This window comes from Triturus cristatus, chromosome 3_2 (genome assembly GCF_964204655.1).
Source record: "Triturus cristatus chromosome 3_2, aTriCri1.1, whole genome shotgun sequence".
NCBI classification, from domain to species: Eukaryota; Metazoa; Chordata; class Amphibia; order Caudata; family Salamandridae; genus Triturus; species Triturus cristatus.
Genome location: NC_140584.1, coordinates 240,284,070 through 240,296,294, shown reverse-complemented (window position 1 = coordinate 240,296,294; position 12,225 = coordinate 240,284,070).

Sequence of the window (12,225 nt, the reverse complement as noted above, 5' to 3'; positions counted from 1 at the left end):
CATATATTTGTGAGGCATGAATGTGTAAGTTTCACGCATGTATGGGATTTAATGAGTGCCCATAAGTGTTTCAGAAGATTTGTCAAGGATATCCCTTCCAAATGTGGTAACCATTCGCTTTCAGTTTTTGAAATTACTTACAAACATGTAAACTTAATTTCCCACATTTTCTGCCCATGCATGTTAAGAATGAAAGAACCATATGTGAAGTTGGCACTGTAGACAAAGGAGAGCAATTCCCTCAGGTTGCATAAAGGATGCCAAATACAAAGGACACCTAGGGCCTCAATTATGAGGAAGTCACGCAGCGCAGCGTAGTGCAGCGCAGCACAGCAAGTCAACTTGCTGCACTGCACTGCATGACAGGGAAAGGGCAGGAATGCGCTGCATTTAAGGCAATATGGTGCATTTCTGTCCTTCCCCTTGCGGTGGAGCCCTGTTGGCAGCCTTGTGCCAATGGTGCACCACGGTGCAAGATGCCTGTGTTGAATGCAGGATTGTTTTTGTGCAGGAAGGGGAACCTTTCTGCACAAACATAATCCTTGGAGGCATATATCTATTTCTATGTCTGCTGCCAAATGCAGCACACATAGAAAGAAGAAAAAACAAGGAGAAATAGAGATGTTTCTCTCCGTTGCGCCTCCCTAGGGAAGATGTAAATTTTTGGCACGTTCCTAGGTTTACAAGTTCTTATAAATCTACGGATGTGTCAAAATCCATGGGACATCTGTGGGAACAACCACACAAAGCGCATGGAAGGCCTGTCCAGGGCAGAGTAACACAATGCAGTGATGTGCGCTGCGTTGCTTTACTCCAGATTTTTTAAGCCACTCATAGCAACGCAAAGTCGCATTGCGTGGCTTAAAAAATCTGACTTAGAGGTTTGTGTCGCTCATGCACCAAGTTTTGTGGTGCAAACATGAGTCAAGCCTCTCATAGAATGAGATAACTAGTTTTAAATCCACTTTATGCTTCTTTCTTTCACCATTCTACACCTTTCGTCTCTATCTTACTCTTACAGGTTCTTTTTCACTGTTATTGCCCACCATCTGCAACCACTTGCACACATTAAGCACTGCATACCTTGTAAGATTTCATACTTAACAGTAAATATACATGCAACAATACACTGCTTTGCCAGACTATAAGTAAAGGCACACACGTTGTTGCCTTTTCAGCAATAACTTGTCATTGAAACGATTCTGTTAATAATGAGAACAAAAAAAATTAAAAAAATGACGAGAACAAATAAAAGACTAACAAACATGTTTCCTAATATGTGGGGTCCAGGGGGCCATGCCGTTGATTGTTTTAAAGAATTTCTAAGTTACTGAAACAGAACGCCTCTTAATGTGCGTGGAATTGAATCCGCAAAGGAGTACACGTGAGCTCATTTTTCAGAATCAAAGGTGAATCAGAAGTTATTGGCATGGAAAAGCACAAGGCAGCCAGACTGCTATGGTATCCCTTCCATGTGGCAAAGCAAGTGGCAACTGCAGAGGTCCCAAAACAACTTGCCCGAGAATCGTGCCAAAAAGCCAGATGCTGTTATTGGAAGAAATTTTCCCATCTCCAGACATCTTGGTTCAGAAATACTGACTCAAAGAAACAGAAGGGGGTATATGGCGCCCAACAGTGTATATATTAAATAAACTACAGAGCAGTTTTATTATATATATAAAGAGCAAAATGGGTAAAAGTTTCAGGCGACGAACATGCACACAAACCAAACACGCATTACATTATTAATTTGGACACAATCTGGCATGTATTCTACAGCATACTTGTTTGCCCTTCTTTACCGTGTGCATATTGTTCAGTGGTAGCAAGGCCTTAATTCATATAGCTTGAGCAACTATGCTCATTCACCTTACTCCAGTTAATTTTTATGATCCAATTGTTTCCCTGAGATGCGAGTACAATCAGTAGGAAAGGTTCTCATGTTTATAGGGTTTATAAATGTTGTGTTAGCTGGATTTATTTTGATCAGAAAGACAAATCTATGGGATTGGATAGCACGAGAAATGTTGCAGGCATTAAAAAAAGGACACAATTTAACAATAAATCAGTATTTATATACATTCATGTTAATGTGGATAAGCCATACTTTATGTATGATACCAATCTATAGATATGCAGGTAGAATGTATGTATTAAAAGACATAAATACAGAAAAGTATCCCCTACGTTGCACTTTATAGACGGCTAAAGGACCGCCAATTGCTATTTGATGGATGTTGCAAGACACTGAGGAGCAGGGTGACAATATGAAGCTCTGCGACCGTAGAAAAAGAGCCCATTTTCAACATATTGAAATGAGGACGTGAATTACAATCTTTGTTTTCAATGTACAATTGGGGGGTCTTCTATTTCTTTAAGTAGGTTCTTATGAACCCTCAATCATGTGGGAATGTGGAACCTGCAGTGTAGGTAGAGATGCTCTGACATATGACGAGTATTGAGCCTGGTTGCATAAGCACAGAGGATTAATGTGTCTCCTGCGAATCAAAACTTGTAGCATGCATACCGGAGATATGCACTTCATGCAGATAGCAAAGTGGGTCGCTGTTATTCCCACAGTGATCCTTTTCTCACTTGAAGGTAATATGTTACAAACCTTCTAATATTCCACAATGAGCTATGAAGTGGCAAAAGGAGCTGCATGCAAACTTCAAGAAATAGGTTTTGAGCCTTATTGTTTACTTGTAAATGTTCAGTTAGTCTAACGTGACTAAACATGGTTCCTTTGGGTAGTGATACATTAGTGCAGACTTCCCCAACCACTGTGTTACACTTTAATCAATGCCTTTGATTTTCTCCAGCCCAGGCACTCCTAAAATACAATGCCTACCAGTGTGGTTGATATGTGACTACTAACCCATGTAGCCCTTATTGTATTATGTAACATTTTCTATAGCTTCATTTGCACTTTTGTCAAATGCATTGTCTTTCTATATATGTGTGTGTGTGTGTGATGTAAATCACTCTGACGCTCTATATTGGGGTGATTAGTGCTATACAAGAAATTTATTGAATGTGAAAGTACAGCTATAAAGTGAGAAGGGGCGTAATTAGAGGGTGGTAGTGAGGGCAGTTGTTGAGAAGGAGGACTTTGGGGCTGACGGGACCAACAAAGATTGTCACATCAGGAACCAACAGTGCTAAAGCCATCCATGACAAGGAGATCGCCTCTCCCCCATGCAGTATTTTATGTGCATCATGTCCTAGCTCAGAAGGCAAGGGAGTGGCAAAATATCCACTTCCTGAGCCCACATAGCTCTTTCCACAGTTTTGTCTGTCCTTTGAAATGCAAATCCAAAAGACTTTGCAGGCATCCTACTCTATCTAACAGTTGTGAGACAATGTTTTGACCACTGAAAATGTTTTGCATCATATTAGAGATCTTACCATACCCAGTGCTGACAGCTCTTAAAACATTAAGAACCATCACCATCCTGCTTCTGTCCAGCAGGAATGATGTTTTTCAATAAGCCTGATGGGTCATTACACATAGTATAAAAATAATACAAATATTGAGTGTACCCACCCTTCAATCTGTAGGCAGATAGCCTTAATGAAGATATTAGTTCTCAATAATGTATATGCTTTCCATAGCTTGCCTTCAACTTGCACCAGGGATAAAAAAAACATAACCTCTAGCATCCTAGATTATATAAAGGGTAGGCGCTAACCTGATTATATAAACTTTCAATAGTGCTGAGACTAATGAGGGCCCATAGAGAAAAAGTGAAGTGAAGAAGAGTTTGTCCTCAAGCACTGAGGTGTCGTGATGGTAGGACTATTTTAAATCAATCAATCAATCAGGGGAATTGTGAGTGCACTACTCACCCATGAGAATCTCAAGGCACTGGGGGGGGGGGGGGGGTAAGCAGCTCCGTTCAGTCGAAGAGCCTGGTCTTGAGTGTCTTTCTGAAGATGTACAGGGAGGGGGCACATTTGATGTTGATCTTGATCTCATTTCAGGTCTTGGCCGCTATGTAGGAGAAAGCTCATCCCCTTTTTTTGGCTTGGCAGGTCTGCAGGATTTCGGCAAGGGTGAGGTCGGTGGATCAGAGGTTTCACTTGGGTACGTGGAAGGTGATTCTCTCATTGAGGTATTTGGGTCCGGTTTTGTGAAGGCATTTGTAGGTTTGGGTGAGTATCTTGAAGGTGATTCTCTTTTCTATGGGGAGCCAGTGGAGGTTCCGCAGGTGTTGGTTGATGCACTCGTGTCGAGGTATGCCAAAGGCGAGTCTGGCTGTGGAGCAGGGACTTGTTTATCCCGGTTTGGAGGGCGTTTCCGTAGTCCAGTCTGCTGGTTCTGAGTGCGTGGGTAACAGTCTTCCTTGATTCGGGGAGATCCATTTGAAAGTCTTTCGGAGGATGCCGAGGGTGTTGAAGCAGCGGGAGGCGATGGCGTTGACCTGCCGGGTCATGGAGAGGGAGGAGTCAAGTACGATGCTGAGGTTACAGGCATGTTCCATGGGGGTGGGCAGGCTGCCGAAGGCGGTGGGCCACCAGGTGATGCCCCATGCAGAGGGGGAGGGTCTGAGCACGGGGACCTCTGTCTTCTCCGAGTTGAGTTTCAGGCAGCTGCTGCTCATCCAGGATGCGACATCCTTCATTCCTTCCTGGAAGTTCAGCCTGGTGGTGATGGGGTCCTTGGTGAGGGAGGGGATGAGCTGGGTGTCGTGGGCGTAGTATACTATACTGAGTCCGTGCTGTCTGATGATGGCGGCGAGGGGGGCGATGTAGATGTTGAAGAGCGTGGGGCTGAGCGACGATCCTTGGGGTACTCCACAGTTGATTTCCGTCGGTTCAGAGAGGAAGGGTAGCAGTCTGATTCTTTGGGTTCTGCTGGTGAGGAAGGATCGGATCCAGTTGAGGGCGGTTCCCTGTATTCTGGCATCGTGGAGTCTGGCGGTGAGTGTGCGGTGGGAGACAGTGTTGAACGCTGCAAAGAGGTCGAGTAGGATCAGGGTCACGGTCTGTTCTTGGTTGTGGAGCGTGTGAATGTCATCTGTGGCGGCGAGTAGAGTGGCCTCGGTGCTGTGATTGCTGTGGAATCCGGATTGGGAGGGGTCAAGGATGGTGTTTTCTTCTATGAATCTTGTCAGCTGGGCATTGATGGTCTTCTCAGTGACTTTGGCCGCGAACAGGAGGAGGGAGATGGGTCCGTAGTTCATGAGGTCTGTGGGATCTACCTGAGGGCTTCTTGAGCAGGGGTCTGACTTCTGCGCATTTCCAGTCATCGGGATAGATGCTGGTATTCAAGGTGGCGTTGATTATGCGTCTTAGTTCTAGAGCGATGGCAGTGGCGGCTCTGTGGAAGATGTGCAGTGGGCAGGGGTCAGTGGGGGCTCCTGAGTGGATGCTCTTCATGGTTGAGGTGGTGTCTTCGTGGTGACTGGGGTCCAGGAGTAAATGGTGGGCTGGCTGGCATTGCTGGATGAGGATGTGGTTTCGGGGTCAGGCAGCTTGTCGTTGAAATTGTCGTAGAGGTCCTTGATTTTCAGATGGAATTAGGATCCAAGCTTGTTGCAGAGGCCCTGGGAAGGGGTGATGTCCGCGGTTACACTTGGGTGCTTGGTGAAGTTCTGGATGATGCTGAAAAGTTCCTTTGAGTTGCTGGATTTGGCAAAGATCTTGTTTTGGATGAAGGTCCTTTTGGTGGATCTGATGCGTTAGTGGTGTTCTGCCATGGCGTTCTTGTAGGTGGTGCGATCTTGACACATTTTGCTGTTTCTCCAGTTCTTCTCGAGGCATCTGCAGGTGCTTCTGGATTTTTGGAGATCGGCGGTGAACCATGTTGCCTTCCTGGGGCACTTCGGGGTTACGTAGGGGTGGGAGCTCGTCTGTGCAGTTGGAGATTCATTTGTGGAGTTCCTTGGCTGCGAGGTTAGTGTTGGTCAAGGTGGTGGTAGGGTCTCAGTTGAGGGTGTATTTGAGCTGCTCCTCTGTGACTTTGCTCCAGTATCTTCATGAAGGGCACGGTGCAGGTTTTGGCAGTGTGGGTTTGTTGATGCAGAAGTGTACGCAGTGGTGGTTCGTCGATGGGGGTTGTGTGGCTGAAGTGGATATTGCTACCTCCTGCCAGGATGGGGTCAAGGGTGTGTCCTGCCTTATGGGTAGGTGTGGTGATGAGGTGTATCAGTTCGATGTTGGCAAGGTTGTCCAGGAGGGTGGTGGAGTTGGGTTTGCTAGCGTTGTCAAAGTGGAAGTTCAGGTCTCCGATGAGTATGTAGTCCATGGAGGTGATGGCGTTGGGGGTGATGAGGTTGACGATGTTATAGGTGAACAGAGTGCGAGGTCCGTGGGTCTGTAGGAGAAAGTGTCATGCAGTGTTGTTCTAGGGCTGGTCTGGATCCGGAAGTGCAGTTGTTTGGTGGTGGAGAAGGAGTTGCTGGAGGTGGAGAGTCAGAGGGAGCTATTGTGTGTGATGGCGGGTCCTCCCCTGTGTGGCTTGGGTGGTCCATCCTCTGGATCTTGTATCCGTCAGGGATGGCAGTGGTGACATCGGGGGCAGAGGAGGCATTTGTCCAGGTTTCTGTGAAGAAGGTGATGTTTGTTGAGAGGGTGTCGAGAAGGTCCCAGATCCCTACAGCATGTCTGTGCAGGGAGCGCATGTTGAGGAGGATGCAATTCAGGGCTTTGGTGGTGTTGGCATTCGGTGTGGGGGTGTGGCTGTGGGGGTGCATGCGTTGATGCAGGTATGGTGGCAGTGACGGCAGGAGAACTGTCCGTGTTTGGTGCTCGGTGTGGCCCACTGGCAGGTGTTGCACCTTCTGGGGTCGAGTGCAAGGAGGGTGGCTGCGTCGTAGCGATGGTTGGTGGGAGATTCAGGGTTCCTGGTGCTGGTTGCGGTCAGGTTGCGGATGGGTGCAGACGGGACCAGGAGAGAGGTGTCTGAGGCAGCGGCAGGCGAGGCTACATCGGAGCTGGTTGGGCAGAGATTGGGACCCTGGCCAGGAGGTCAGAGGTCCTGCTCATACACCCGAGCAGCAGCCAGCATTAAATAGGGCAGAGGGGAGGGAAACACAGCTGGGTGGCGGGCATGAGAACAGCAGGGCGGAGGGGCCGTGGGGGGGCAGCGGCGGGAAAAAGGGCAGCATGAACGGTCAGGGAGGAAAATGAGGGAACAGGCACAAAAAACAAAGAAGGGCAGAAAGAAGAGAATACAGACAAAAACAGGCACATACATTACAATGAAAAAAGCAGTAAGACAGTGAAAAAAGCAGGAAAAGACATTACAACAGAAAACGGGCACAACAAAGGCAGACAAACAGAAGTGGAGAAGCAGAAGAGCAAGCCTCTCCCACTGGACCACCAGCGATGAGGCGCAGGCAGGGGCCTGCGGGTGGAGGAGGGCCTCGAACACCTACCAGGAGAGAGGTGTCTGGGGCAGCAGCAGGTGAGGCTACGTCGGGCTGCTTGGGTGGATGTATCAACATCCCAAGAAATGGAAAACACTAAAAGTACTCTGAATAGCATAAAATACGTGTCAATGTAAATTAAATACTAATTATTTACCATCATCTCCCTACACCTTGTGCACAGTTCATTTCTGCATTCTTTTTTTAACATGTTATCACAACAATAAGGTGCCGTTTACTTTGCCCATCTGTTTTAGGTATATAGAGTCCATTTGTGTTTAATAAATGATATACAAACATTTTTCACAAAGTTGATTTTATTGTACTTAAAATAGTACTGTATAGGTATTACTTACTATAAAATGTAATTCACAAATGTATTGGTGGATATCACCTCTTCTGTCTATGGAAAGTTCACCACACATGTAATTTTACTACTTCATAGTAAATATGTGAGGGACCTGTGGGGCCTAGCTGAAAACTGGTGAATAATTACCACAAAATAGGAGGGGTCAGTAAGGGACAAGCTAGTACAAACACCAACCCACTAGAGAGTAAGAGCATTGCTATTCACAGCTACACTTATAAAGTTACTATAGCCCAAAAGGCCACTAAGCAGTCGTAAATGTACTTCAGCTAGTCTTGGAGTAAGTTTAGCTCCACACATTGCCACTCACATGTACTGTAAACCACTCTCATAAACGATAATAGAGGCACCCACTGGAAAATATGTCAAGGGAATTAAATTATATGACTCATATGCATTCATTGAAGAAAAACAAAGGTTACATGGATGTTATAGTAAGGGTTAGGTTCTGAATTTGCACACGCAAACCCATTGAAATTCAGCTGTTATAGTTGTACTTATCTCAAACTATAACTAATGCCCTGAGGTAACTATAGCTTGAACAGTAGAATCTATAACTACTGAACAGATTTACAACAAACCAAAAAAGGGTTCTTTCTGGACCAACAGCTAGCTTTCTGTCAAATGTGATGTAATACCGTCCAGTGGTTCAGGCTGTAGTTGTGTTCATAATCCCTATGGAAAATTGCATGGAAAAATGTTTTGAGACCCCGCTTTTTCCTCAGCCCCTGCTTGATGACTCAACCTAAAAAGACAGCAGCCGAAGTGAGTGGCAAACTAGTTTTGACAATTTCACAAAGATTCATTAAATGGCATCTAAATTATGAGAAAAACAAAAAACTCTTCCTATGGAACCAAGGGGCCTGATTTAGATTTAGGTGGATGAGTTACTCTGTCACAACGGTGACGAATATCCCATTCGCCCAAAATATAAATCCCATAATATCCTATGGGATTTATATTTCGGCAGACGGGATATCCATTACTGTTGTAACAGAGTAAACCGTCCACCGAAATCCCAACTGCCTACCCACTGGCAATCGCCAGTAAGTAACATTGATATATAAATATATATATATATATTACCTACTGGCGATCGCCAGTAGGTAGTTATAGTTAGGACCTCGTTTCCATTCAAAAAGCGTTTTTTTGTTTTCCCAATAACTTTGGCGTCGCTTGACGAATCTGCGCAAAAGTTTCAAAACTAGTGGCCCGCTACGGTCAGCTCCTGTCTTGGAAGTTTCGGGGTGATTCACCAAGCGGGGGCCGAGAAAAAAGGGGGATCCCAAAACGCGTTTTCCCCATGTTAATTTCCATAGGAAACTTTAGACAAAGCTACAGCCCGAACTGCTGAACGGAATTACACCCAATTTTGCAAAAAGGTAGCCTTTGGTTGAGAAAGAGTCCTTTTTTTGTTAAATGGTGTAAATCTGTTCAGTAGTTGCTGAGAAATTACCGAAAGAAAAAAAATTATATTTCTGAGCACCGAGGAGGGTCCGCGAACCCTCCCAGGCACGAGCTTCACTCTGATTGGCTGCTAACACTCCAAACCAGGAAGGGTTGGCAGCCATTTTGGGACTCGGTAGAACCGAGTCACAAGAAAACAGTGAAGAAGAGGGTAAAAAAGAAGAAAAGGAGGCAGGGTAGAAACACCCTGACCCCCTAGGCCTGCTCAGGAGGTCCCACAATGACCGCCAGGGCCAAAAAAAGCATTCTTTATAATTTCGGCGGAATTCGCGTTGGGGTCGCGAATCCTGCCGAATATTTTTTGTAAAATGAAGCGCGGGCTCCCGCTCTTTATTTTAATGATGCCCCGGGTGGGCCAGGTCCCAGGGGCATTGCCAAAAAAATAACCATGGCTGATTATGTGCAGGGGCAATCGGCCCCCGCAGCGCCGGGGACTGCTACCTCCCTGGGGCTTTTTAAAAAAATAATCCGTGGGGGGTCGCCACCTCCCCAGGGGTTTATCACTTGTATGCAAGGGGCACGCAGCCCCCCGCAGCCCCGGGGACCAACACATCCCTGGGGCTGTGTTTGTTTAAAAAACAAAAGAAGTGTGGGGGCTAAGAGCCCCCCACATGCCCCGGGGACCACCACCGCCCCGGGGCAATCTTTATTTAAATGCAGGGGTTTGTGACGGACCCCCAAGGCTGGGAACCACCACCTCCCCGGGGCTTTAAACATTGGGAGGGGGGCCGTGTGGCCCCCCTCCTGGACCCTTTGATGGCCCTAGGGACTGCCACCCCCCAGGGCCGGCTCCTGCAGTGTCCCATCCTGCCAAAGCAAACGCTGCTTTGCTTCCTTGAAACAAGGAAGCAAAGCAGAATTGCTTTTGAGCAAGGGGAGCTGCATGTCAGCAGCTCCCCTTGCTCAAAAGCAATGGCAGCTCCAGCATGAGGTGGGGAGCCAACGGGACTGTGGGGGCACTGGGGCTCCCCCCACGGTCCCCAACACAAATTGCCGGCCCTGGGGGATGGGGTCCTTGGGGCTAGAAGTGGCCCAGGAGAGGGGTCACGCGGCCCCCCTTCATCAATAAATAAATAATAAAAATAATATATGGTCTGAGGCCATGCCCCTTTTTACACCTCTCTGCAACGCAGCCCTGTGGGGCTTACTGGCGGTACCTGGTGGGCTAGTTGGCCCCAGGGACCCTTAGGATTGAAGGAGAATTAATTCCCCAACTTAAAACGCGCCACAGGGCCTGTTTGCACACATGTCACATCAGGCCCCGCCCCCTCCCTTTACCCCTGTGCAAACGTGCCACGTGGCGCGTTTTAAGTTGGGGGATTAAGTCCCCTTCAATCCTGAGGGTCCCTGGGATCCAACTAGCCCACCAGGTACCTTCAGTAAGCGCCACAGAGCTGTGTTGCAGAGAGGTGTAAAAAGGGGCGTGGCCTCAGACCACCTCTACGCAACGCTGCCCTGTGGAGCTAACTGGAGGTACCTGGTGGGCTAGTTGGCCCCCAGGGACCCTCAGGATTGCAGGGGAATTAATTTCCCAACTTAAACCGCGCCTCAGGGCGCGTTTGCATAGTATTGCTGGGAGGGGACTGGGCCTCCGGCGCAATGCCTTCTTTTTAAAAATAATTATTTTATCGAAGGGGGGCTTTGTGCCCCACCTTCCTTTCCTGTTTTTTGGGCCCTGGGGACCCCATCCCCTAGGGCCTGACCCCTAATTTCTCTATTTTATTATTTTAGAATGGAAGGGAGCCGCGCTGCCCCCCTCCCGAGGCCATTTTCGGCTTCGGCGACCCCATTTCCCGTGGCATGGCCACTATATATATATTTTTAAAAATTATTTACCAAGGAGGGAGGCTGCGTGGTCTCCCTCCTGAGGCTTCTTTTAGCCCCGTGGACCCCATCCCCCGGGGCTCTGTCTCGTTTTTTTGGTTTTGTTTTTTCTGGCCATGGGGACCCCATCCCCGGGGCCTGGCCATTGCTTTTTTTTTATGTTTCGGAGGGGGGCTGCGTGGCCCCCCTCCTCAGGCCAATTATGGCCCCGGGGACCACATTACCGGGGCCAGCCCTCCTTTAAAAAAAAAAATTGGTAGGGGAGAGGGCTGCGTGGCTCCCCTTCCGGGCCACTTCTGCCCCAGGGACCCCATCCCCCAGGGCTGACCCTCTCCTTTGGGGACCGTGGGGGGAGCCCCAATTCCCCCATGGTCCCGCTGGCTCCCCGCCTCTTGCGGGAGCCGGCATTGCTTTTTCACATGGGGAGCTGCTAACATGCAGCTTCCCGTGTGGAAAAACAATCTGCTTTGCTTCCTTGAAGCGAGAGCAGGTTTTCCTGCTCTCGCTTCAATGAAGAAAAGCAGTTTGCAAACAGCAGTGTCCCGGGGCTGGGCACCCCGGTACACTGCAGGAGCTGGCCCTGGGGGTGACGGTCCCCAGGGCCATCACAGGTTCCAGGAGCCCCCTCCCACCATTGCTAAAGCCCCAGGGAGGTGGTGGTCCCTGGGGAAGGTGGGCGGCTCGAGCCCCCCACACAGGTTTATTTTATTTTTAAAGAGAAAGCCCTGGGAGTGGTAGTCCCCGGGGCTGCAGGGTGGCTGTGTGCCCCCCAGAAATAATTAATGAAAGCCCCAGATCCTGCCGCAGATCCCCCGAAGATGCTGGAGCAAAGTCACCACTGATCAGCTGCCCGCCGCCCTCGCCCAGGGTCCCCCGGCCAATGCCTTGGACACCAACACCGCCGCCCGAAACCTCACACAGTGGATCAGCAACTGCGCCAACACCCTCGCCCCTATCAAGAACCCTCTGAACAAGCACAACAGAAGAAGAACCACCTGGTTCACCACAGACCTCAAGGACTCCAAAAAATCCCGCCGAACTCTAGAGAAAGCCTGGTGCCAAGAACGGACTGCGGAAAACCTCGAGGCCCTTAAGACGCAAACACCACCAGCTCATCCGCATCGCCAAGAGAATGGCTTTCAGAGAGCTCATAGACAACAACGCACACAACAGCAAGGAGCTCTCCAACCCAAG